We start from the raw sequence: 27,985 nt of genomic DNA, 5'->3' as shown, positions 1-27,985 counted from the left end.
AGTACTGAGTCCACGTTTTCATATAAATCTAACAAGTGGATTTTAGGCTTAATTAACTCTTCTATTTACAGCTGTCCTTTTTTTTTTAACATCTTTATTGGAGTATAACTGCTTTACAATGGTGTGTTAGTTTCTGCTGTATAACAAAGTAAATCAGTTATACATATACATATGTTCCCATATCTCTTCCCTCTTGCATCTCCCTCCCTCCCACCCTCCCTATCCCACCCCTGTAGGTGGTCACAAAGCACCAGGCTGATCTCCCTGAGCTATGCGGCTGCTTCCCACTAGTTATCTATTTTACGTTTGGTAGTGTATATATGTCCATGCCACTCTCTCACTTCGTCCCAGCTTACCCTTCCCCCTCCCCGTATCCTCAAGTCCATTCTCTAGTAGGTCTGTGTCTTTATTCCTGTCCTGCCCCTAGGTTCATCAGAACCTTTTTTTTTTTTAGATTCCGTATATATGTGTTAGCATACGGTATTTGTTTTTCTCTTTCTGACTTACTTCACTCTGTATGACAGTCTTCTAGGTCCACCCACCTCACTACAAATAACTCAATTTAGTTTCTTTTTATGGCTGAGTAATATTCCATTGTATATATGTGCCACATCTTCTTTATCCATTCATCCGATGATGGACACTTAGGTTGCTTCCATGTCCTGGCTATTGTAAATAGAGCTGCAATGAACATTTTGGTACATGACTCTTTTTGAATTATGCTTTTCTCAGGGTGTATGCCCAGTAGTGGGATTGCTGGGTCGTATGGTAGTTCTATTTTTAGTTTTTTAAGGAACCTCCATACTGTTCTCCATAGTGGCTGTATCAATTTACATTCCCACCAACAGTGCAAGAGGGTTCCCTTTTCTCCACACCCTCTCCAGCATTTATTGTTTCTAGATTTTTTGATGATGGCCATTCTGACCAGTGTGAGATGATATCTCATTGTAGTTTTGATTTGCATTTCTCTAATGATTAATGATGTTGAGCATTCTTTCATGTGTTTGTTGGCAATCTGTATATCTTCTTTGGAGAAATGCCTATTTAGGTCTTCTGCCCTTTTTTGGATTGGGTTGTTTGTTTTTTTGTTATTGAGCTGCATGAGCTGCTTGTAAATATTGGAGATTAATCCTTTGTCAGTTGCTTCATTTGCAAATGTTTTCTCCCATTCTAAGGGTTGTCTTTTGGTCTTGTTTATGGTTTCCTTTGCTGTGCAAAAGCTTTTAAGTTTCATTAGGTCCCATTTGTTTATTTTTGTTTTTATTTCCATTTCTCTAGGAGGTGGGTCAAAAAGGATCTTGCTGTGATTTATGTCATAGAGTGTTCTGCCTATGTTTTCCTCTAAGAGTTTGATAGTGTCTGGCCTTACATTTAGGTCCTTAATCCATTTACAGCTGTCCTTTATAAGACAGTGTCCCTTTATGCAGCAAACATCTGTCATGTGATTAGTAGGTCTGGGAAAATTTAAGTCATGCTTTATTAATTATGGCTTAGCGAGTACTAAGTAAAACTTAACCAAACAAAGGAAAGTCAATACATTTGATTCTGGGCAAGCTAGAAATAGTCATCTGTTTTCAATTAATTCATAATTTGATCATTCAAGCAAATTATGGAGGAAATGAGGCATTCCCTATATCAGACAGTAATAAAAAGACTGGTTGAGATACTTTCTTTCAGGAAATCCTATTAAATTGGAATCACAGTGTGTTAGATATAGAATCAACCTCAGTGACCATCTAAGGTAGCCTGTTGATTACTGATGGCTCAGCTACACCGCAGAGAGACTGACCGGCCTGAGCTCAAGCCACTGTTGTATCTGCCGCCTAGGAAGAAGAAAGATTTCCAGTTCAACAGCTGGATAGTGATGAAAATGGAAGTTTTCTCTAATTTATTCTCGCTAATTCTAATTTTTTAAAATATCAAACTCCTCTGGATTCTATTAGGTGTTAATGGCATATAGATATTTATGAATGTAATGTGTACATATGAATATGTTCACAGTACGGACGTGAGAGGCTTAATAAAAGTTAATAAAATAATAAAAATTAACTGAAAATTAATAAAAGTAACCATGAAAATGCTGTATTTTTCATGTTAGCGAGATACAACACAGAATGATGAAACTGATTTTCAAAAATATTCATTGGAATTTATATACTTTACTAACTGGCTTATAAACTATTTTTAAAATTAAATCTCTTTTATGTGCAACTACATAGGGCCTGGAGTTCAGAACTGGGTGGGATTCTAAATTAAATATTGTTAAGTTAAAATACAATTCTTTAAGGATAGTTGTTAAGTTGTGTCATCTTTTTAAGCAAACTTTTATTACTGAAGTATAACTGCATAACATGCATGGATCTAAAATGAATTAAGTAAATGCCCTTGCATAACCATCACTCAGCACAACATACAGAAAGTTACCAGCACCACAGAAACTCTCCTCATGCCCCTTCTTATCATTTCCAACTCCCTCCCCAAAGTAATCACTATTCTGATGTCCATCAACCAAGAGTATTTTTCTAGGCTTGACACTTACTTCAGTGGCTATCATAAATAAAGCTGCCATGAGTATATACACACGTCTTTTGGGTAGAGATAGTACTAAGAGCAAAATTGCTGCATCATAGTTTGGAGCTAGTAGATAACCAAAATCACTTCCCAAGACATTTTATCAACTCAGACTCCCAGTAGCGATACACATGATTTTCAGTTGCTCCAAATCCGCACTCACACTTGTTATCACATGTATGTGTTTCACATTAGTCTTCCCAGGAGCACAGAGTGGTATTTTATGGTGGTTTTAATTTGCATTTCCTTGGTGATTAATGATCTAGAGCACATTGAGCCACTCGAGTATATTCCTTTGTGGAGAGCCGTTCATCATATCTTTCGTCCATGTGTCTATTAGACAGTCTTTGGTAGATTTACGTTGTATGTTCTGGATATGCATATGTATAAGTGTGTACACGCATACTATATATGTATAAAATATGTGTATCCCTTTATACCTTTCCACTCTCTTAATGGTGTCTTTTGGTGAGCCTAGAGGGTCATAATTTTAATAAAATCCAATAGGTCCCCTATATGGGAAAAGAATCTAAAAAAGAGTGGATATATGTATATGTATAACTGATTCACTTTGCTGTACAGCAGAAAATAGCACAACATTGTAAATCAACTATACTCCAATAAAAATTAATTTAAGGGACTTCCCTGGCGGTCCAGTGGTTAAGACTCTGCACTGCCAATGAGGGGGGCGCGGGTTTGATCCCTGGTCAGGGAACTAAGATCCCGCATGCCGTGCAGTGTGGCCAAAAAAACCAAGCCAAACCAAAACAAAACAAAAAATACAGCATGTCTCCCTTATTTTTTTTAAAATTAATTTTAAAAAAGCCATTTTTAAATTTTATGGTTAGTAGTTTTTGTGTCCTATTTAAAAATCTTTCCAAGCCCCCTAAGTCATGAAGATGTTGTATATTTTCCTCTAAAACTTTGATGTTTTACCTCGCACATTTAAACTTAGAAATCACCTGGAGCTGGTTTTTTGGAGTATGATGCAAAATAGGGGTCAAGGTTACATTTTTTTTTCCTCCCATATGAATATCCAACTTATCTAGCACCATTTATTGAAAAAAAAGTCTTCCCTGCAATTCCACCTGGATCATAAGTCAGGTGACCATATACGTGTGGAGGTGTTTCTGAACTTCCTCTTCTGTTCCAGGTGTGTATTTCACTTAAACCTTGTCCTAATCCCACATTGTATTCTTACTGTAGTTTTCTAAGTCTTGATATCAGGTAGGGAAATCTAACTTTGTTCATCTTCAAGAGTGACAGTCATTCTTGGCTCTTTGACTCCCCATATAAATTTTAAAATCAGTTTATCATAGAATACACATCAGGATTTTGATTGTAAATACATAAGCTCTAAGGAATATTAGAAGAGAACTGACATTTGAAATACTGAATCTTCTTAATCATCAAATTGATCTAGTCCTCCATTTATTTAGGTCTTTAAAATTTTCCCTCCGTAAGTTTTCTGTTAGAGGTCTTCCATATATTTTGTTAGATTGATTTTTATGTATTTGACTTTACTGATGTTACTGTTAATGGCATTATTTTATATATTTCACTTTTTATTATATGTTGCTAATAAACAGAAAGAATTGATTTTTATATGTACCTTGTAATAAGCAAACTTGCTAAACTTATTAATTCTGAAAGTTGATTTACAGATAAAGTCAATGATGGATTGAGAATAAATGTATGGAAGAAACAGCAGGAAAAATAAGCTAGAATGGCAATTTTAATATAAGATAAAATAGACCTCAAGATAAGATTAAAACCAGAGATGAAAAGAAACATTTCATAATCATAGATACACCTAATAACAGAATTTATTCTTGGTGCCAGAGAAATGGAAGCAAAGTTGAGAGAGAGGGAAAATGGAAAATCTACTCCACGTGTTTGCTTCTCCAAGCTTTGATTACTCTCCACAATCCACTCGTCTAATTTTCAGAGTGCTTAGGTGGTTGTTCTTTGAATTTTGTCTGCAGTTTTGCTTGTGTGTCACAGAAGGAATGGGCTATAGTGACCTGACACTTCAAGCCATAACCTGAAATTCCATATACAGAGTATTTTGAAATGGCCAATTGGATGTCATGGCTATTTTGGTGATCACACCTATTTCATGGTCTTAAAAAAACATTAAATACTTGGCTTTATTACCAAGTCAATTAAAAATACCCCACCATCCTATTAATTAATTCCGCACTGTTTTTGAAACTAAACTCATCTTTCCCTTGATCTGAAATATCTTTGCATGGTGCCCTTTAAATAATTTTATTGTTATTCATTAATTTCTGATCTAAGAGTCATTCAGTTAGGTGAGGTATTTAGAGGAGACAGGTAGTATAGATTGTTCTTTAAATTGTTCACTGGCTATGTAAGTCTTGCTGAAATTCCTCTCTTAGATATAAAGAGAAAGAATGGTTCCTATGGACAGATTTAAGGACATTTCTCCTAGACATCCATTCAGTGATTCTGGGTATAAGGAATACGTGGTAAGCTAAGTGTCCAGAGTTTTCCTCCTGTATTAAACTCTGCCCTCGTGACTTGCATGGCTGGGGAGGGTTATGTTCTCAATCTGCACTTTGTGATCAGCATTTTCCTTTGCTCTTCCCCTCTCTCACTCTCAGTTCTTTTGCTTCCTGGGATTAAGCAAGTACTCTGGCTGCCTCAAAAACAAGTGTGGACGTGATAAAAAATGTCTTTCTAGATTTCTGGAGGATATGGAAGGCAGAGAGTAGGTTGATGCTGCATAACAAGCTTTTAGTCAGACTTTTCAAATGAAAAGTAGGGTTTGTTTTTTCTTTCATGAGGAGTATGCATTTCAAGGAAAGAATACTAGATTTGTGGGAGGAGAAAATCTAGAGACGTTAATAATTGACAACTCAAAACCCAGAGGGAGATCTATTTTCCTATTTGGCATAGAAATTGAAAAGCATAATAAAGAAGGGAATCACTGAAACGATATTTAACATGTCATATACTTTTAAAAAGTAGGGTTTTTTTCATATTTTGTTGGTATTTTCTATAAACTTAATGATTAGTGGCAAACTAACCAGAATAATAAGATAGGTTTAAGAAATATTCTACAGCTCAAGCCAGTAATTTCTGCTGAAGATGAACTTTTTTTGGCTAAGATGTAACTTTACTTTTGCCATATTTTGAAAGAAAAGGAAAATCAACCTAGTGCCAAAAAACAAAAATAAGGCAATTAACATTAGGACCTTCTTCTAAGGAAGATTAAGAAGCAAAGCTCCTGGGCTTCCCTGGTGGCGCAGTGGTTGAGAATCCGCCTGCCAATGCGGGGGATACGGGTTCGAGCCCTGGTCTGGGAGGATCCCACATGCCGCGGAGCGACTAGGCCCGTGAGCCACAACTACTGAGCCTGCGCGTCTGGAGCCTGTGCTCCGCAACAAGAGAGGCCGCGACGGTGAGAGGTTCGCGCACCGCGATGAAGAGTGGCCCCTGCTCGCCGCAACTGGAGAAAGCCCTTGCACAGAAACGAAGACCCAACACAGCCAAAAATAAATAAATAAATAAATAAATTAAAAAAAAAAAAAAAAAGAAGCAAAGCTCCAATCTTTTAAATTAATGGCAGTTACTAGAGACCAATGACCTAGGGTCTGTGGACAAGAGGTCATAGAAGCCACCTGGTGAGCAACAGGGCAAGAAAGCAGAGGCGATGCTAATGTGACTGCTGACGCCACTATAATTGGATATTAGCCAACCAGCTCGTCTTCCATTAAGCTCACTTATAACAGTGCAAGTCCAGAGTGGGCTGTTTATATTCACAAAAAAATTATTATGGAAAAGATTAGGAAGGGTTTCCTCTATCTCCCGTTATATGGAGGTACAAATTTAGGGATTAGAATGACATTTACATTGGAAATTCAGAGAAGAAGGCAGTATAGATGTTAAGACAATAAAACAGTTTATCAGTAAACATGTTTCAGTTAGTAGTTTTTAACTCAGAAAAAAAAAAAAAGAATAGAAGCATAGCAGAAGAGCACGCAGAAGAGGAAATATATAATTCACTTCTTCACCTTTAACACAGGATCAAGTGATCCTGTAACCACAGCAGTGACACTTCCCAATCTCTATTCTTGCTAGAGCTAAGAAATTTAATTCCCTCCCTTCTAATCAAGGCCTGTTTCCTTCCTTGGCCTCTGGAAATGCTCCTGCTTTCCCCATAGATCTTTTGAGGTCAATCAGCAGATTCACTACAAAATATTCACCATTAAATAATACTCTTTTGTTACATTTGCCCTTGCAAACAATGCTGTCAAGAGATACCAGAGATCATTTTTCCAAATTTTATCCAAATAAATTAGATTTTAGTAGTGATTTTTAAAAAATGAGTAGTGATTTTAAAAAAATTTATAAAAACCATCATCTAAAATTATTTTTAAAAAGCATTTACTAAGCATTCACTATTGGAGAGGCATGATGCTAAGTATTTTATATATATTTAGCGGCTCATGACTCTATTTCTACTAATTGTATGACTTTGGATAAGACTTTTCAAGCTCCATTTTCTCATAGATAAAATGAATATAACAAAAATATTGTCTACTTTATATATTTGTTGAAATGATTCATGAAGACAATGAATTTCATTTATTTGCCAAAGTGCCTAGGATAGATTATGTGCTCAATATTAGTTAATAATTGTTAAAATTATGTTCTAAAGTAAAAGTGATTCTTTAATTTTAGAATTAGTTTAAATATTAAAGATTTCCTTCTGGAATTTTTTATACACTCCATCCAGAAGTATATAAGAGTGTTTTTTTCTGCATAATATACTAGTACAGGGTATTAAAACTGAAAAAATAATTATTTGCTAACATCTAAACTAAGTTAAACTTTGAGAAAGAATTCTTCATAACAAAAAAGTTCTGTGTATCCAAATAGCAGAAATATTTGGAAATTATTAGAGTTCTCCAACTTTAGATTTCATAGACTCTGTGTTATATTAAGTATAGTTTTTGAGTCAATAGCATACAGAAAAATGCAACTTTGACTTTATTTGCTACTCGATTTGGAGGTGGTAATGATATTATTAGCAACAAACATATATAAAAATAGGAGAAATCACAAAATATAATATTCCACATACTTTCACTTTAAAACTTTGTACTATAAGGTATTCCTATTATTTCTATCTTTTTACAACATAAACTGAAAGGAAAGTAGTATATATTTTATTGTAAGACATTGAGCTTCTGGTATTTTGCTATTTTGTTATTCTAGTATTTAAACAGTTTCGCCAACTGAATATTATTTCATTTTTGAGACCTATTACAACGCTTATTACAGTTAATCATTGTGACAAATGATGTTGAGCATCTTTCCATGTACTTATTTGATATTCAAATGTTATTTGTGAAGTATCTGTCAACCCATTTGACCATTTTTAAAAATTGGGTTGTTTTCTTACTACTGACTTTTGAAAGTTTTATTTATATATTCTGGATGCAAATCTTCTGTTAGGTACATGATTTGCAATTATTTTCTCTCAGACTACCGCTTGTCTTTTCATTCTCTTAACAGTGTTTTTGATTTTGATGAAGCCCAGTTAAAAAATTTTTTCTATATTCTTCCTGAATATCTATATTTTGTATCTATTACTGACTTCTATATGTCTATTTTTTATCCTACAACTTCACTGAATTTGTTGATTAGATTTAACAGGTTTTTTGGTAAAGTCTTTAGGATTTTCTATATACAAGATCATATCATCTGCAAACAGAGACAGTTTAAATTCTTCCTTTCTGATTCAGATGCCTTTTATTTCTTTTTCTTGCCTGACTGCTCTGGCTAGAACCTCCAGGACTATGGAGTGGTAAGAGTGGGCACCCTTGTCTTATTCATGATCTTAGAGGAAAAGCTTTCAGCCTTTCACCATTGAGTATAATGTTAGCTGTGGGCTTATCATATATGGCCTTTATTACATTGAAGTATATTCCTTCTATAACCATTTTGTTGAGGGTTTTTTAATCTTAAAAGGATGTTGTATTTTGTCAAAGCCTTTTATGCTTCTGTTGTGATGTTCATAACTATCTTTCATTTATTAATGGTGGTGTATTATATTTATTACTTGGAGTATATTGAACCATCCTTGCTTCCCAGGAATAAATCCTGCTTGACCATAGTGTATGTGCTGTTGAATTCTGTTTGCTAGTATTTTGCTGAGAATTTTTACATCTATATTCTTCAGGGATATTGGTCTGTAGTTTTCTTTTCTTGTGGTGTCCACGTCTGGCTTTGGTATCAGGGTAATGTTGGCCTCATAATATGAGTTTGGGTGTGTTTGCTACTTTTCAATTTTTTGGGAAGAGTTTGAGAAGGACTGGCATTCATTCTTCTTTAAATGTTTGGGTGAATGTACCAGTGAAACCATCTGGTCCTGGGTTCTCTTCTGCTGGAAGGTTTTGGATTAATGATGCAAACTCCTTACTCATTATTGGTCTATTCAGATTATTTATTTCTTTTTTTTTTTTTTTTTAAGAAATTCACGTTCTTTTATTTATTTATTTATGACTGTGTTGAGTCTTCGTTTCTGTGCGAGGGCTTTCTCCAGTTGCGGCAAGTGGGGACCACTCTTCATCGCGGTGCGCGGGCCTCTCACCATCGCGGCCTCTCTTGTTGCGGAGCACAGGCTCCAGACGCGCAGGCTCAGTAACCGTGGCTCATGGGCCCAGTCGCTCCACGGCATGTGGGATCCTCCCAGACCAGGGCTCGAACCCGTGTCCCCCGCATTGGCAGGCAGACTCCCAACCACTGCACCACCAGGGAAGCCCAGATTATTTATTTCTTAATGATTCAGTCTTGGCCACTTCTAGGTTATCCAAATGTTGGCATATAATTGTTTATATTAATCTGTTATGATTCTTTGTATATCTGTGGTAGCAATTGTAATGTCTCCTCTTTCATTTCTTATTTTATTTAAGAATCTTCTCTATTTTCTCTCAGTTGAGCTAAAGGTTTGTCTATTTATCTTTTCACAAAAATAGCTTTTAGTTTTCTTAATCTTTTCTATTGTCTTTCTAGTCTATATTTTATTTTTGCTCTCGTCTTTATTTCCTTCCTTCTGTCAATTTTCAGCTTAGTTTGTTCTTCTTTTTCTAGTTCCTTGAAGTGTAAAGTTGGGTTGTTTATTTGATATCTTTCTATTTCTTAACTTAACTTAACTCTATGAACTTTCCTTTCGGAACTACTTTTGTAGCATCCCATCAGTTTTGATGTTCATTTTCATTTGTTTTGAAATATTCTTTTATTTCCTTTCTGATTTCTTCTTTGATTCATTGGTTATTCAGGAGTGTTGTTTAATTTCTACATATTTGTAGAATTTATAGCTTTCTTCTTTTTGTTGATTTCTAGCTTCATACCATTGTGATTTGAAAAGATAATTGGTATGATTTCAGTCTTCTTAAATTTTCTAAGACTTGTTTTGTGTCCTATCATATAGTCTATCCTGGAGAATGTTCCATGCTCATTTGAGAAAAATATGTACTCTTCTGCTGTTGGATGAACGTTTTATAAATGTCTGTTAGGTCAATTTGGTTTAATGTATGGTCTGAGTTTAATGTTTCCTTGTTGATTTTCTATCTGGATGTTCTATCCATGGAGGTCCTCTATTATTGTTGCCTTGTCATTAATCCCTTCAGATTTGTTAGTATTTGCTTAATATACTTAAGTGCTACAATATTGGGTGAAAATGTATTTATGAACATTGTATATTCTTGATTAATTGACCCTTTATTGTTATATATAGAGCATTTTGTCTCATTACAATTTTCAACTCAAAGATTTTTTGTTTGATATAGGTGTAGCTAACTCTGATTTCCTTTGGTTTTCATCTGCATGAAATACCTTTTGCCACACCTTTACTTTGAGCCTATGTGTATCCTTAAAGCTGAAATAAGCCTCTTATAGGCAGCATATAGTTGGGTCTTGGGTTTTTGGGTTTTTCTTTTCTTTGGTTTTGTTTTGTTGTTTTTTGTTTTTACATCCATCCAGCCACTCTGTGTCTTTTGATTGGAGAATTCAATTTATTTCCATTTAGAGTAATTATTGAGATGTAAGACTTACTAATGCCATATTATTAATTGTTTCCTGGACGTTTTGGGGTTCTCTTGTTCTTTTCCTACTCTCTTGCTGCCTTCCTTTTTGAATTGATGGTTTTTTTTAATAGTGGTATGCTTTGACTCCCTTTTCTATTTTATGTTGTGTTTTCCTGTGGCTCATTAAGTTTCCTTAAAACAGATCTTTTGAATTCTTATCTGGTAAATCACAGATCATCATATGTTTGGGTTTGGTTACTGGAAGATCATTGTGATCCTTTGTGGTGTCATGTTATCTTGATTATTCACGTTCTTTAAACTTTTGTGTTGCTGTCTTTGTATTTGACGTAGCAAACAACCCTTCCAGTTTTTACTAACAACTTCAATGCATCTAAACGCACAATTTTTGCTCCAGTCTGGAACTCGTTCTTTGGAAACCTGAACTCCCACAAAGGCTCTCTCCTCCGTGGGTAATTGTCTAATTCAGTGTTCTCCATGGGACACTGCAGAGTCCAAAGCCAGGGAAGAGTGTAGACTTGCCACATAAGCAACCAGCCTCTCATTTTTTTCAAAATCATGTCTACACTCTTCTGTTTAGTGCCATTCCACTGTTGTTCCACTTTTGTGATGACTCCATTTTTCTCTCCCTATGTTTTCAGTGACCTTGCCTCTAGTGAGTACCTTACTCTTCTCATTGTTTCTGCTTAATTTCATGATATATGGATATGCATAGTGTTTGCTATGGATTCTACAATCTCAAGGCACCTTCTTATGGCCTCCACTGTCTGGGTCCTTTGACTTGGCTCTGGTCGCAACTATAGACTCATTGTTTGATACATTCAGTACAATTCTCTAGCCTGCTCTTATTCTGCAGCTATTAAACCCCAGTCATCTGCTTTTAAATGTTATACACACACTTTTTCATGAAGAAATATTTTTCAGGAATACCTTTAGTTACATGGGAGAATACAATTTTGAAGTCTCTAATTTCATACCTGAATTTGTCCAGTGGCATAAAATGGTTTTACTGAGGAAACAAAAATCCCTGCTTTAACATATATCCACTGAGAAACTACTATATGCCAGTATGTAAAATGCCAAGACACAAGGAAGAAGAAAATGTGAATTTACAGTTGGTGAGACAAGTCAGAAATGTAAGTAATTATAAAACAGTAACCTAAATGCTAAAATCAATGTACAAACTAACTTCTCAGGGAGTACAAAAGAAGGAGTGATTATGTGTAAAGAGGGAGAAAGAATAATTACAAGTGGCAGTATTTGAGTTTCTGACAGTGAATAGAAGGGAAGAGGTACACTAGAGGCAGCGGTAGCATCTGTTCCTGTAGATTTAGAGATATTCTCTTTTGTTATTGCTTTTGCTGGTATAAATCATTGCTTCTTTAGGGAACCAATTATCCTTTCACATGATATAAAAAATTGTCATGAGGACATATAATATAGGAAAACAACAGAGAAATTTCATAACCTTGTATGCCACTATTTAAAATATTCATCCTTATTTTTCTGAAGAGGCTATAATTATTTTAGGTGACAAAAATATACAGTGTCTCCAGATGGAGGTGTCAGTTAAGAATATCATTTTAACGTCCTCATAAGCAGCTGGTAATTTAAGCTGCTTGACCATTTTCTAGTTTTACACTAGCAAATATGAAGGAAATAATTTTATTTCACAGATGGTTTTATTCGAGGATATGTGAATTTATGACTTTTTAGAGGAAGATTCATATGTTTAAAACTCTTCTGAAGTTCCCAATGAGCCTGAGTTATTAATGTATTATTTTTGGAGTCTACTATTTTCAAAATTTCCCTTTACTGAATTGAAGACTTATTAGTCATTTGTCTTGCTAAAACTTACTGTAAATGAAAAAATAATTATCGAGGGCTTCTTTATGTAGTGGATTTATATAATGACTAGAATCTTAAATTCTAGAGGTTGAGCTTAGGCAAGCAATTCATAAAAATCAAATCTGATTCAAGAGGAAATTTTCCAAAAAACATAGAGCCTTTTAAAAGCAGTCCCATGATGGTACAATGAACATGTTTGCAATTGCCCTACTAGCTTCCTGTCTCATCCCTTTCAGAGGTAAGTTTTTCAAACAATCCAGCTGTTCTCTGTACTATCACAAAAATGTTGGCTGAGTTCTAAAGATGAGAGGAGGCCTATTAGAAACATTTATTGAAGCCTTCACCAGATGTGATCTTGCATTGCAAGAAAAAGCATTTTTTATGTCTTCTGGGTTCTCAGACCTACATCTGGATTCTGCATGTTTAACTATGCTAGAATGTTAGTCTCTGAAAGAAAAAAATTTCCTATTTAACACGGTGGGAATATTCCTGTATCACTGAAAGTAACATTAACTACTATAATACTTGAACTGCAAATTCTCAGTAATTTAAAATAAGAGATGTATGTATACTTCATGTTGATGTAACATCCAAATGGGTATTCACAGTGGCAGGTGCCTCTCTCCAAGCAGTGATTCTATGGCCCAGGCTTCCTTCAGCTTGTAGCACCACACTGTTGAGCAGGTGGCTTCCTGGTTTACCATGCTTATCTGCGTCAAGTCCTTGAAGAAGAACGGGCATAGAAATCACAAGGGTGGAGCTTTTAAAGAGCTAGTTCTGGAAGCAATGCACATCGGTTTCTCCCACATTCTACCGGCTGGGACTCAGTAACACGGTCACCGTAACAAGCTAGTTCTTAGAAAAAAAGAGCAAATGGATTTCATAAGCAGTTTGCGAGTATCCTCCACAGTTTCCTTCTACGATCTTTCCTGTGCCAGGGGTCTTTTTAATCTAAAATGATTTGGAAAACCTCTATGTTCCCATGTACTTATTTAGGTGGTCCTCTAAAGTGTTTTTTTTTTTCTAATGTTCTTTAGGACTTCTCTGGTGGTGCAGTGGTTAAGAATCTGCCTGCCAATGCAGGGGACACAGGTTCGAGCCCCCTGGTCCAGAAAGATCCCAAATGCCGTGGAGCAACTAAGCCTGTGCGCCACAACCACTGAGCCTGCGCTCTAGAGCCCGCGAGCCACAACTACTGAGCCCACGTGCCACAACTACTGAAGCCCACGTGCCTAGAACCCATGCTCCGCAACAAGAGAAGCCACCACAATAAGAAGCCCGTGCACCATAAGGAAGAGTAACCCCCGCTCAGTGCAACTAGAGAAAGCCTGCGCAGCAACGAAGACCCAATGCAGCCAAAATAAATAAATAAATAAATTTATAAAAATAAATAAATTAAATATTCTTTAGTTTTATTCAAAATAATGAATTGTAACAACTTGAATTTCAGAGGATTTGTTTCCTATTGAGAGTGATTCCCCTTGGTAAACCCTACCAATATATTGAGTAAGATTCAGGATGAGTGAGACATTCACGCATCCATTCACTCATTCATTGATTCAGCAAACCTTTACGGTGCTTATTCTGCACCAAGAATTTCTGGAAAATTGAGATATATTAGTGCATAAAAGAGATAAAGACACCTTTCACATGGAGTTTACACTCGGAGGAGACGAAAAACAGGTGAAAAAGATGAAAAACAGCTCTAACGAATGAGATGATTATAAGGAATATAAGTAAATGATGAGTGAAATGGAAAAAGGAAAAAAAGAAAGGTCAGAGAGAATGAAGAATGTGGTGTTGTGAGAAGGATGGCTGCACTGTTAAATAGGGCGACAGACACATTTTATTGAGTCTGTGACATTTTAACAGGTACTTAAAAGAGATGCTTCCTGGGGAAGAGAGTTCCAAGCAGAGAGAGGAGGCTATGCAAAGACCCTAAGGTGTGATCTTGTCTGGCATGTTGGAGGAACATCCAGAGGGGCAGTGCGGCTGGAGTGAGGAAAACGGAGATGGTAAGAGAAGAGGTCAGAGGGTCAACAGGGCACAGCCCAAAACACACACATTTTGAAAGAGGCTGAGAAATGCAAAAGCAAATTGATTTTAAAACTGTGTCTTTCATACTAGTTGAAAAAAACCTTATGTACTACAGGGATAATCTGAATGAAATGAGTAATATTTTGTAACTATATCATCTACGTGTTCAGGATGTGCTGCAAGTAACCAACATTTTAGTGCATATTTCAAAGAGAAGTGAACTTGAGATTTGGTCACATAACAATATATAGAGAAAAACTATTCATTTGGTGGGTATGAGTGGTGTAAAGGTCAGGGAAATTATATTGGCTCTTCAATTATCTGTGTTTCTTTTCTTCGTTAATCAGGTAACTGGGTACTTGGCAATTTGTATGTAGAAACAAGATTCCTACTCATCTTCGTATCTTTGCACATAGCAAACTATTTATGTGAATTTAAACTTCTAGTTAATATCGTGCTGTTTAGACTCCAATCTTTAATTTTCTTTTGATTGGGGAGTTTGTAATAGGAAGAATTGACGTGTTTTTATGCCCTAAAACACCATTTTAAAAAACATATTTTGTAGATAATTTTTGTGTGTTGAATTCACCCCTCTTTTTTTGACAGAGGTATATCCATTTTCATAGTGATGATTAACCAAATAAATTTCCATGAGGTATTGTGCCCCAATCTGTCTTCATTTGTTTTTATTAAGATGGTGTTTGGTTTCCCATTCCTCTGCATTTTTCCTTCATGACTGTATTTATTTTCATAATTCAGTTACTCTATTCTCATTGTTGAAAGATTTGTACTATTCAGGTGAGATATATTTTCAAGGTTTTTTTTTTTTTTTTTCTTGAATGTAATAATATTTTAGATTAGTCAAGTTACCTCCAATTACCTCCAAATCATCTTTAATATTTAGGGGCAAAGAGACTTCCAAAGCAATCCTAGAGACAATATATCATTCCAAAAATGTAAAATTAATCCCATTTATCTTTACTGATAAAACAGTTGTGGAAAAAACTGAAAAGGAGAGAAGAGTGTTTTGGCATGACCGCATTAGAACTTCCCTATTGTTACTAAAGTTGTAGACAATGAAGAGTGATGTATGGATTCCCGTTCAGTGCACCTGGGATCATCGCCCCAAAAGTAACATTTTCAGTGGACTTCTGACAATTAAAAAATGATGCCATATGAGAAAGGATAGGGTCTTTAGAGCTTTAATTTTTAAAGAAGTTGATCTTTTCTTTGGTAAGGAGTTAAATGTAGAACTAATTGTGGAGTTGGTTTTCTTGAAGTAAGATTCTGACATGTTAGAATGATAACTAATAATTTATCTTATTTTCTTCCCTTGACCATTAGCTTGACTCTGTCTTAGATGCTGGCATGCATCTCAGTGTACCTCTCAAATAAAGTAAATTTTTGATTAACATAATTATTCTGATAACACTTGTGCTTTGTATTTCCTCAGTGTTAATGAACTTATTTTCTCTATAGGCCACACTTGCATTAATTTGTCTATATGTGTAGGTATACATATATATGTGTGTGTGCATACACTATTGATTAATTTATGGGTATGTAGAGTATATATATATATATATAAAATTTAATGTTAAGAATTTTTTATGCTCTTCGAATTTATTTATATATACAGTTCTTTTTAAATAATTTTATTAAGGCAATACTGAAAAGGAGCTAGTGGCTTAGTAATGTTATAAAAATTCATCCCAGAAGCTGTTCTATATTAACTGAAACTCTGGAAAAATACATGTTCTATGCTGGAAGATAGAAATAAGCAGAATGTTCATCTCCTAAAAACAAAAGTTAGAAAAAACCCCACCTTATTGCAGACATGAGTGAAGCAGCAAAAAGAAAGATAAATTGTATTGAGAAGCAGTTTGGGGAGAAATAGGATCACTGTGAAAGATACCAAAGCATGTAGAAGAAATCAATAACGGACAAAAAGTGGGCACTTGTGAGTTCTTACTCTGAGATAAAGCTTAACAAGAAGTTGCCCTAGTGAGCCCTCTTTTTTAATTCTTTTAACAATATTAGATTTTTATTTTGAAATAATTATGAATTCATAGAAAGCTGCAAGGATAGTGCAGAGAGGGCATGTTTTCTCCTGATGGGTACATTTTGTGTACCTACAGTGCAATATGACAGCCAGGAGATTGATATCGGTCCAATGTGTGCATACAGTTCTATGCCATATGTAGATTTGTGTGACCACCACCTCAATAAAGACACACAAATGTTGCAAGGCCACGGTCTCCCTGGTGCAACCTCTTCATAGGAACACAACACTTAGCCCCTTCCCTCCTCCCACCACCGCTCCTGACCTCTGGCAACTACCAACTTATTTCTCCGTATCTATTATTTTTTCATTCTGAGAATGTTACGTAAGTAGAATAACACAGTATATGATCTTCTGAGATTGGCTTTCTTTCCCCACTCAGCATAATGCCTTTGAGATCTACATAAGTTGTTGCAGATACCAATATCTCATTCTTTTTTACTGCTAAGAGGCATTCCATGCTATGGATGTGCCTCAGTGTGTGTAATATTCATCTATCGTATGCTATTTTTGTTGATTCTGGTTTGGGCTATTACAGATAAAGCTGTTTTTATGTGGACATAATTTTCATTTCTCTAGAATACATGCCCAGGAGTGTGACTGCTGCATAATTTGCTCTGCATGTTTAGTGTTTTAAGAAACTACCAATTTATTTCCCAGAGTGGCTGTACCAGTTTGAGTGAAGTATGGAAATCTTACCTCCCTTTACGTCCTTTGTCTTTTCCCCATTTATCATATAAACGTCTTATATATTTCCTACATGTTATTGAGAACCACATCAGACATTGTTATAGTTTTTGTTTCAACCATCAAACGTTAAAAACTCAAGAGGAAAAGGAAAGTCTGTTGTGTTTACTCATGTTTTTACTCTTTCTATTGTCCTTTTAAAATTCCAGATGTCCCAAGATTTCTTCCCTTATCATTTACTTTCTGTTTTTAAGAAATTCTTTAGCCATTCTTTTAGGGTTGGTCCTGCTGGTAACAAATTCTGTTAGTTTTCCTCCCTGTGCGAATGTCTCGGGTTCCCCTTCACTCTTGAAGGATATTTTTGCTGCATACAGAATTCTGGGTTGAGGGTTCTTTTCTTTTAGCACTTAAAAAATGGTGTGCCACTTCCTTCTTGCCTCCGTGGTTAGATGGAGGAAATCTATCTGATGACAAATTGCTATCATTCTAACTGCTTTTATCCTTTGCATAAGGTTTTCTTTTGGGGAGAAGCAGGAACAAGAAGTTATCCCAGAAGAAAAGTAAGGGCAAGTGAATTGGAAGAAGAGTGAAGAAGAGTGGGGAAGAGTGAAGTGGTGAAGGAGGGAAAGCCAATTCCAGGATTCATTTTGAGTGGGTAAATGGAATTCAGTCTTGTGTTTCTGAGGAGCTTTGTAGAATGCACTTTAGAATTATCAACTTGAGATATGAAAGGTGGATTATTTATCCACTGACTTCTGTCTCCCATTGGTCAAGGTTGCTTCCTCAGTTCCTAACTTGCTCGTACTTCCATAACTGTGCATGCATGAGTGCCAACATGGTCCATGTCCCAGAGCAAAGAGCAGCAGGTCCCAATGGGACCAAAGTAAAGTGATAGACTCTATTTCTGCGGTAATGATTGGAGTGAAGTATAGACTTAGAAGTGTGTGGTTGGACACAAGATATCTCAGCCTAGACCGTCTGTTCTCATAAGGAAAGCTATGGCTACCAATTCCTCTATGAGAACTTGGCCCCTGGGAAGTTTTCCAAGGATTGTAATCCCATGGTAATTATTCCTTAGACATCAGACATTATTCCTTCCCTGTCCTTTCAAGGAGGTTATTCCTTCTGATCATGACCTTCAAGAGGGCAACTGAGGTCAAGCACCCTTGGATCCTGTCACCCCTCCTCTTTCTCTCTCTGAAGATGCATTCTCTTTCTGGGTCAGGCCTCTTCCACATTCTTCACAAAGCAAAGAGCTCATCTCACTCATTTCTTGGACCGTTTCAGCTTCCTTCTTGCATGGATTCTTTTTGGTGGAAGACTGGAAAATCACTTTTTTATTCCTCCAAGTTTTGTATAGCAGTGAGACCAAATTCCAAATCAATAACAATACTTTTGAAAGATTTCTTAGCATTAATTTGTTCCAATGGGATATTGAGTTTTAATAAATTTTCAACTGTGTGGAGATAATACCTCCCTTTCAAAAATTGGCATTCATGCTGTAGCAGTTACCGTTGTCATTGATTACTCATTTAGCAAGGATTTGGTCCTACCACATCAAGCAGGGTCCAGATAAATCTACTGGCAAGTGACTATTCTCTTGAGGCCATTTTCAGGTTTGGAAAATTGGTCAAAATTTATAATAGATGAAATTATGAGACCATAGCTAGGGTGAACATGGAATGTGTTACTTTTAAGGTAACATAAAAATGTCACTATGACTGAATTCATTTGTCAGCCAGAAATACTTTTTATCTTTTCATGGATTTGTTTAGCAAAGAGAACATCACCCAATTCTCCTTTCATTATCTTTAGGGTCAGGGATTTTCCGGGTTTACGGTGCTCTCAGTGTAATAATTAATAGTACTTCCTTTCACACTTAAAAAAAAGTCCTGATTAAAACAATAAATTATATGGTCACCCAAATCATCATCCTTAATTGTCGAGTCCAAAGCCTCCTATTGGAATTTTAAGGTGTGTGTATGTGTGTGTTTGTTGTGAAAAGTCCGTGTTTTTCATAAAACAATGTTTGAATATAATGTCTTTGAGAATTTTTCTGAGTTCCACTGGAGCTATGTTCCTTTACTTGCCAGGATTTTTCTGGCTTCCTAAAAGTTTTTTATCAAACCAGGAGTCCAGATGGTCAGTTCTTTGTTTGCTCAGTGACAGGGGAGTCAAAACTTGTTTCTGTTATGACCACAGTCTGTTGAAACTTAACTAGGATAGGAAGCTTACCCAAAAGATTGCATGAACAAAATGCTACAGGTTCTTAAACTCTCCAAAGATTACAGATGAACTAGGAGAGAATCCTGTTCCATTTAAATTTAATTTCTATGATATCACTGTTCTACTCATGTGTAGGTCAGACTTGGTAATATGGTGAGAAAACTTAAAAAGAAATGATCACTCTCAGCCTACTCCAAAATATTTATCTCAAAGATAAAAATATGATGATTTGTATCTAAATAAGAAAGTGGGCTCCTTGTTTAGAGGTATAATTAGAATTTTCTTTAGCTATTAATCAAAGTTTACTACCTAAGTATTTTTTCATAACATAAAGTTTATCTATATCATCTAGAAATTGGTAAACAGGAAATTGGTAGATGCGATCAGATGGGGTTTGGAGTAGAAAGAAATGGAGTAAAGTAATTAGCACTGAAATTTCTTAAACACATTATTTCCTTTTAATTTTGAAGGTAGTCAATAAAAATTCCCAACGGCTTTATGAATCCAAGAAATACTTACACTGAAATTCTGAAGGAAGGTAAGACGAAGACATTTTTGGTTCCTATGCTTAAAAGCTTTGTCTTTTAGGCAGGACTTAATTGTAAAGGGAAATTCGGGATTTTATTTGAAATGTGTGCATTTTTCACAAATACAAAACTATCTCAGAGAGTGACCCAAGTCCAAGCTAGTTTAACCTTAGTTTTCTTGATGTGGGAAATAAATTTGAGTTGATCACTATACTTTAGTTGAAGCTCTGTATTGAAAGAAAGTGTATTATTTTAATTAATTGTGACACAGCAGCAAGCTGGGGTTTCTAATAGTTATAAAATGTTTAGAAGTACCTATTCATCTTCCAGGATTAAATCTACAGAACTGTCATACAAGGGAATCTTCTAACAAATTCTTTCTCCCTGAAGTACAGATTTCTTTTTTGGACTTGTCTGATTTGAGAGCATAAGTTATGTTGGATACCATGGATTTTAACTCATGGATGTGTTAGAGAGGGCATTTTCATGATGAAAGAAAACAACATTTTTACCGTCTAACTCTCCTCAACTACTCTGGGGACTTTGAGAGCTGTCAATATGGAAGAAATTCTAACATTCAGTTTCTGGAGCAATGATTATATTTTGGGCCATCATTTCCACAGAGTATGGCTGGAAAGAGTATATATGCTTTGGAGAGATCGCCATGGGGGCAGAGTATATGGGGTGAGAAGGAGAAGGGGGACGTCTAGCCTCTGGTGCTCTCAATACCCTACTTCATGTGCTGTCCTGCTTGCTGGGTATCACTTCACTTCAGACTGACCTGTCAGGCATCGTAACTTCTCTTGCCACTCCACTGACCACAGAAGTTCACTGCCATTATCTAGAGGCTGCACTGTGCCAATCTTTATATAGTGCAAGGTAAAATTGGAGAATTGGTGGGTCTGCAGGGATGGAGAATGACTTTTTCCTCCTTGTCTATGACACAAGTCAGTATTATTTGTATCCCTTGATTTTAAAAGTTTAGAAAAATTACTCTCAAGTTTTAAATGAGCCTCTCTCTCTCCCTTCCTGATACATATTTGCATCCAGAGGGCTAGTTTTCCAGCTGGTTTACATAGCTACAGTTGTAGCCATGACACAGACTACTGCCCTCCATATATTTACTTTGTTCCTAAGTTAAACTCATAAAGCCTCATTCCTTCTTTAGGATGATGATAATAACTAATTATGTATGAAGAAATCTTGAGTAATTTTATGTTAATTAACTCATTTTATGATAATTAACTCATTTTACTGTCACAATCAGTTAGGTAAGAGCTGATATTATTCTGCTTTTATAGGTGAGGAAACTGAGATCAAAGAGATTAAGTACAAGATCACACAGCTGGTAAGGGACAGAGCCAGGATGCAACCTCAAAGAACCACCAAACTCTGCTTTGAATAGACTTCAGGCTACACACATATCATATAAACACATAGGATAACTTTTAATCTCCTTGATCCCAAGGTAGGATTTTAAGCTATGCACCTAAAGCAATTAGAGAAAGAGGAACAAAAAAACCCCGAAGTTAACAGAAGGAGAGAAATCATAAAGATCAGATCAGAAATAAATGAAAAAGAAATGAAGGAAACAATAGCAAAGATCAATAAAACTAAAAGCTGGTTCTTCGAGAAGATAAACAAAATTGATAAACCATCAGCCAGACTCATCAAGAAAAAAAGGGAGAAGACTCAAATCAATAGAATTAGAAATGAAAAGGGAGAAGTAACAACTGACACTGCAGAAATACAAAGGATCATGAGAGATTACTACAAGCAACCCTATGCCAATAAAATGGACAACCTGGAAGAAATGCACAAATTCTTAGAAAAGCACAACCTTCCAGGACTGAACCAGGAAGAAATAGAAAATATAAACAGACCACTCACAAGCACTGAAATTGACACTGTGATTAAAAATCTCCCAACAAACAAAAGCCCAGGACCAAATGGCTTCACAGGCAAATTCTATCAAACATTTAGAGTAGAGCTAACGCCTATCCTTCTCAAACTCTTCCAAAATATAGCAGAGGGAGGAACACTCCCAAACTCATTCTATGAGGCCACCATCACCCTGATACCACAACCAGACAAAGATGTCACAAGGAAAGAAAACTACAGGTCAATATCACTGATGAACATAGATGCAAAAATCCTCAACAAAATACTAGCAAACAGAATCCAATAGCACATTAAAAGGATCATACACCATGATCAAGTGGGGTTTATCCCAGGAATGCAAGGATTCTTCAATATATGCAAATCAATCAATGTGATACACCATATTAACAAATTGAAGGAGAAAAACCATATGATCATCTCAATAGACGCAGAAAAAGATTTTGACAAACTTCAACAACCATTTATGATAAAAACCCTCCAGAAAGTAGGCATAGAGGGAACTTACCTCAACATAATAAAGGCCATATATGACAAACCAACAGCCAACATCGTTGTCATTGGTGAAAAACTGAAACCATTTCCTCTAATATCAGGAACAAGACAAGGTTGTCCACTCTCACCTATTATTCAACATCGTTTTGGAAGTTTTAGCCACAGCAATCAGAGAAGAAAAAGAAATAAAAGGAATCCAAATTGGAAAAGAAGAAGTAAAGCTGTCAGTGTTTGCAGATGACATGATACTATACATAGAGAATCCTAAAGATGCTACCAGAAAACTACTAGAGCTAATCAAAGAATTTGGTAAAGTAGCAGGATAGAAAATTAATGCACAGAAATCTCTTGCATTCTTATAAACTAATGATGAAAAACCTGAAAGAGAAATTAAGGAAACACTCCCATTTACCATTGCAACAGAAGAATAAAATACCTAGGAATAAACCTACCTAAGGAGACAAAAGATCTGTATGCAGAAAAGTATAAGACACTGATGAAAGAAATTAAAGATGATACAAATAGATGGAGAGATACACCATGTTCTTGGACTGGAAGAATCAACATTGTGAAAATGACTATATTACCCAAAGCAATCTACAGATTCAATGCAATCCCTATCAAACTACCAATGGCATTTCTCACAGAACTAGAACAAAAAATTTCACAATTTGTATGGAAACACAAAAGATCCCGAATAGTCAAAGCAATCTTGAGAAAGAAAAATGGAGCTGGAGGAATCAGGCTCCTGGCCTTCAGACTATACTACAAAGCTACAGTAATCAAGACAGTATGGTACTGGCACAAAAACACAAATATAGATCAATGGAACAGGATAGAAAGCCCAGAGATAAACCCACGCACATATGGTCACCTTATTTTTGATAAAGGAGGCAAGAATATACAAAGGAGAAAAGGGAGCCTCTTCAGTAAGTGGTGCTGGGAACACTGGACAGCTACGGGTAAAAGAATGAAATTAGAACACTCCCTAACACCATACACAAAAATAAACTCAAAATGGATTTAAGACCCAAATGTAAGGCCAGACACCATCAAACTCTTAGAGGAAAACATAGGCAGAACACTCTATGACATAAATCACAGCAAGATCCTTTTCGACCCACCTCCTAGAGAAATGGAAATAAAAAGAAAAATAAACAAATGGGATCTAATGAAACTTAAAAGCTTTTGCACAGCAAAGGAAACCATAAACAAGATGAAAAGACAACCCTCAGAATGGGAGAAAATATTTGCAAAATGAAGCAACTGAGAAAGGATTAATCTCCAAAATATACAAGCAGCTCATGCAGCTCAATATCAAAAAACAAACAACCCAATCCAAAAATGGGCAGAAGACCTAAATAGACATTTCTTCGAAGAAGATATACAGATTGCCAACAAACACATGAAAGGATGCTCAACGTCACTAATCAGTAGAGAAATGGAAATCAAAACTACAATGAGGTATCACCTCACACCAGTCAGAATGGCCACCATCAAAAAATCTACAAACAATAAATGCTGGAGAGGGTGTGGAGGAAAGGAAACCCTCTTGCACTGTTGGTGGGAATGTAAATTGATACAGCCACTATGGAGAACAGTATGGACGTTCCTTAAAAAACTAAAAATACAACTACCATACGACCCAGAAATCCCACTACTGGGCATGTACCCTGAGAAAACCATCATTCAAAAAGAGTCACATATCACAATGTGCATTGCAGCTCTATTTACAACAGCCAGGACATGGAAGCAACCTAATTGTCCATCGACAGATGAATGGATAAAGATGTGGCACATACATACAATGGAATATTACTCAGCCATAAAAAGAAATGAAATTGAGTTATTTGTAGTGAGGTGGATGGACCTAGAGTCTGTCATACAGAGTGAAGTAAGTCAGAAAGAGAAAAACAAATACCGTAGTCTAACACATATATATGGAATCTAAAAAAAATAGTTCTGAAGAACCTAAGGACAGGACAGGAATAAAGCGCAGACACAGAGAATGGACTTGAGGACACGGGGAGGGGGAAGGGTAAGCTGGGATGAAGTGAGAGAGTGGCATGAAAATATATACACTACCAAATGTAAAATAGATAGCTAGTTGGAAGCAGCCGCATTGCACAGGGAGATCAGCTCGGTGCTGTGTGTCCATGTAGAGGGGTGGGATAAGGAGGGTGTGAGGGAGACAGAAGAGGTAGGAGATATGGGGATATATGTATATGTGCAGCTGATTCACTTTGTTATAAAGCAGAAACTAACACACCATTGTAAAGCAATTACACTCCAATAAAGACGTTAAAAAATTTTTAAAAATTAAAAAATTAAAATGTAAGCTATGGATCAGGTAATACCTCAGGCGTTTTATCTCCTTGCTAGGAATATCCACGTTTTCATCATAACTTTTTTTTTTAACATAACTGACATCACATATTTTGGCAATATTAAAAATAAATGTTTTATGCAATCACAAAATAATTACTCTTTTTTTTTGCAACTTGAACTGTGTCTCAGTCTGACATCTACAGTGCAATTAATTATCTGTACTCAAAATGTTTGCTCAGATTTGTTGATGCATTAAAATATTTTAAATACAAGCAGTTACAAGGTAAAGAATTTTATATAATTATTTTAAAATTCCAAGAATGAGTTTATGTGGTCATTTAATGCTCACACTTTCTAAGACATCTGATTCCCTGCTCCATGAAAGAAGGATGTCTCCTTTCACACCACCATCATTTCCCTTCCCCTTCCTGCAGATATATTTGAGTTATTCTTTGTACTTTATCATATAATTTAAAAAATATATTTAAACCTCTAAATTTTATTCCATTGATTTAAGTCATGTCTCCCTATTTCTCCATTCTAGCCATACCCTTCTAATCTTCCCTCTTCTTCCAAAAATACCTCCTAGATTCTGTCAGTTATTCCTTTATTTTTACATTACCAACTTGGTAGTATTGTTTGTAGCTATACTTTCTTCATGCTTTATCTATAGGTGGATTTTAAAAGTGGAAAACCAATAAAATAGCATCGCAATGGCTGTGGCTTGGTCAATGTTGCTCTCTTTAGAGCTAAGGAATGGCCAGGATTACATTTTCTTCATTTTGAGTCCAACATCACCACTGCTGGGTTGCCTCAAAGAATGTGTTCCTAGATCAAGGTCAAAATAATTATCTTTTCTTACATTCCTTCAATTATTATTGAAATTATGACAGGTGTTAATTAGCTTTATATTTGTACTATGATCTCTTTATATGGTTTTTGATTTTTCTGTTCTTTCTAATTGTGCGCCGCTGGGGAAGCCGGGCATTCACTCACTGGCCTCCATAGCTCTAAGCTACGGGGGAAGGAGTGACGCTGCAAAGTTCCTCTATGAGGGATTTGACATCGGTATGGGAGCCTGGCTGGAGCTAGGCATTTTGTAGGACAGTTACTTTACAGATGGACGGTGTCAGTTACGTGCTTATTTCTGGGGACACCAGGAAGTACAGCATTGACTCTTGGCCAGATAAGGTAGTAGGCTAACTAATGATTTATGACATGCAGTTCAAAGTTTGGAACTCCCTGCTGAGACACAGGCTGGTTGTTTTTATTAATGGCTTATATCTGGCATAACCGGTTTGGCTAGGTGACTACAAGGGAATGCAGGACCCTGCTGAAAATTCTAGGAACCAAGTTTGCACAAATCTCAGAGGCTCAGTCCAGAGACAAAGCAAGCCCTGTGTGAATAAGATGAACCCGAAGTAGCTATGCTTGGAAGTCTCTTGGGCCCTGATGCTTCCTTACATCCTCTTATTCCTTCTGTACTGTCCCCTTTGCCTTTATTAAAAGCTTTAAATGAATGTGCTCTGTGGAATCTTGTGAGTCCTTTTACTTATCTGACCCTATTGTAACTGTTGCAGCATTTAAACCTTCTCTGAATCTTCTCTATTCCTATGATTTAATCTTGAGCTCAGTGCTCCACTCTGTCTGCTCTCCTTTTGCAGGAGATAGGCTTCCTTAAAATCTGTCAAGGCAGCCCTTTGACTTTCAGATTTTGTCCTTAATTGGTGATTAATCATCCTGGGTTTGTGATTATCTCCCTTCACTGGATTAACGGCACTCCACCACAGCCGCGCGATTCAATAATCTATTCTCTCCTACTTCTCAAGTGCAGAAATATTGCCCTGGCTGATGTACTCCATCCCACCATTATTCCATCCCGGTTCACTAATGATAAATGTGTTAACAACTGCGTTGTTACAGCAGTCATGGGCTATCTGTTCTCCATCCACCACTGGTAATGGAGTCCTTAATGCCAGATTTCTGGTGATTGATTCATATCCAAAATCTCATTCTAGAATCTGTTTCCTTGTGAGAAACACAGCCATGAGCCAATCAGCAGCAGATATTTGTGGCAGCTTGAGGATGAGGGCATTGGCTCTGCAAAAGGAAATGTGGGAACTCCCACAGCATCTCTACATTTGCTCTTTTTTTCTAAGCTATTTGTACAGGTTTTTTGTTTGTTTGTTTTTTTTGCCGCACCGCACGGCTTGTGGGATCTTAGTTCCCTGACCAGGGATCAAACCCATGCCCCCTGCAATGGAAAGATGAAGTCCTAACCACTGGACCACCAGGGAAGTCCCCCCTATTTGTACATTTTTAATAGTCAACTTAATATGTTTTCAGGAGGGAGGTAAGGCAAATGTATGTGTTTATTCTATTATCTAGAAGTGGAAGCAGTTATTTTTTATTTTAATTTAATAGTGATTTGTTAAGCCAAACCATTAACCTATATTCTAATTAATTTCTCAATTTATCCATGGAAAGGAATTTTTCAGACAAAGTAGGCAAAACTACAATCTAATCAAACGTTCTCACATTCATTCAAATGGAAATCAATGTTACTACTCAGGATCTGAAAACACAAATTGCTAAATAAATAATTCAATATACTTCCTCAAGAATATGAAATTATTCTATCTAGTGTAAATGAATTCAAATAAGACTTAAATCCTTCGTGAGGTCAGAATTATTTTTCCTTTGTGAAGCAAGTAGAAAATCCTTATATTATTAATTTTTAACTAACTACCCTCTTTATTGAAGAAGCTGGAGAAGTGGGTCAACTACTCAATGATGTGTATGATTAGGAAGCTCTATAAAATCAGTCTTTCTGGGCTCAGAGATGGTTGAGTTGTAAACAACATCTGGTCGACCTTAGTGGGGAGCTTACACGATGCCACCTTTAGGTGGCAGGGTGGTCCTATTTGGGACTGATGGGCATTACAATGTGGAACCTGCTCCCAAAATTACAAATGACACGGCGATGCCCTGTGACCCAGCAATTACAACTCAATGACTGTAGTCTCTGGGAATAATTAGAAATGCATGCAAAAATGTGTGATTCATGATCACAGAGAGAACACTGAAGATCAACAAAATGCCAGTGGATTAGATAAATAAGTTACATTTCATAATTATGACAGAATAATGTGTAGGTATTAAATACGTTGTAGAAGAGAAAATGTTTAACCTATGACTAATTAATAGAAACTAACTCTGAAAATACT

At 36.1% G+C, this 27,985-nt stretch overlaps 1 long non-coding RNA gene across 1 annotated transcript; it reads left to right on the top strand.

The window, feature by feature from the left end:
- The first annotated feature begins 1,389 nt into the window (after positions 1-1,389).
- Positions 1,390-26,960, top strand: LOC309651419. The gene is made up of 2 exons (XR_014258114.1): positions 1,390-9,034; positions 9,361-26,960. It is a non-coding gene; the product is annotated as an uncharacterized lncRNA (long non-coding RNA).
- Positions 26,961-27,985: the final 1,025 nt, after the last annotated feature.

This window comes from Balaenoptera physalus (genome assembly GCF_965194825.1).
Source record: "Balaenoptera physalus genome assembly, chromosome: 21".
Lineage (NCBI taxonomy): Eukaryota > Metazoa > Chordata > Mammalia > Artiodactyla > Balaenopteridae > Balaenoptera > Balaenoptera physalus.
The sequence above is the reverse complement of the archived record's forward strand: the minus strand, read 5'-3'. Positions and strand labels throughout refer to the sequence as shown.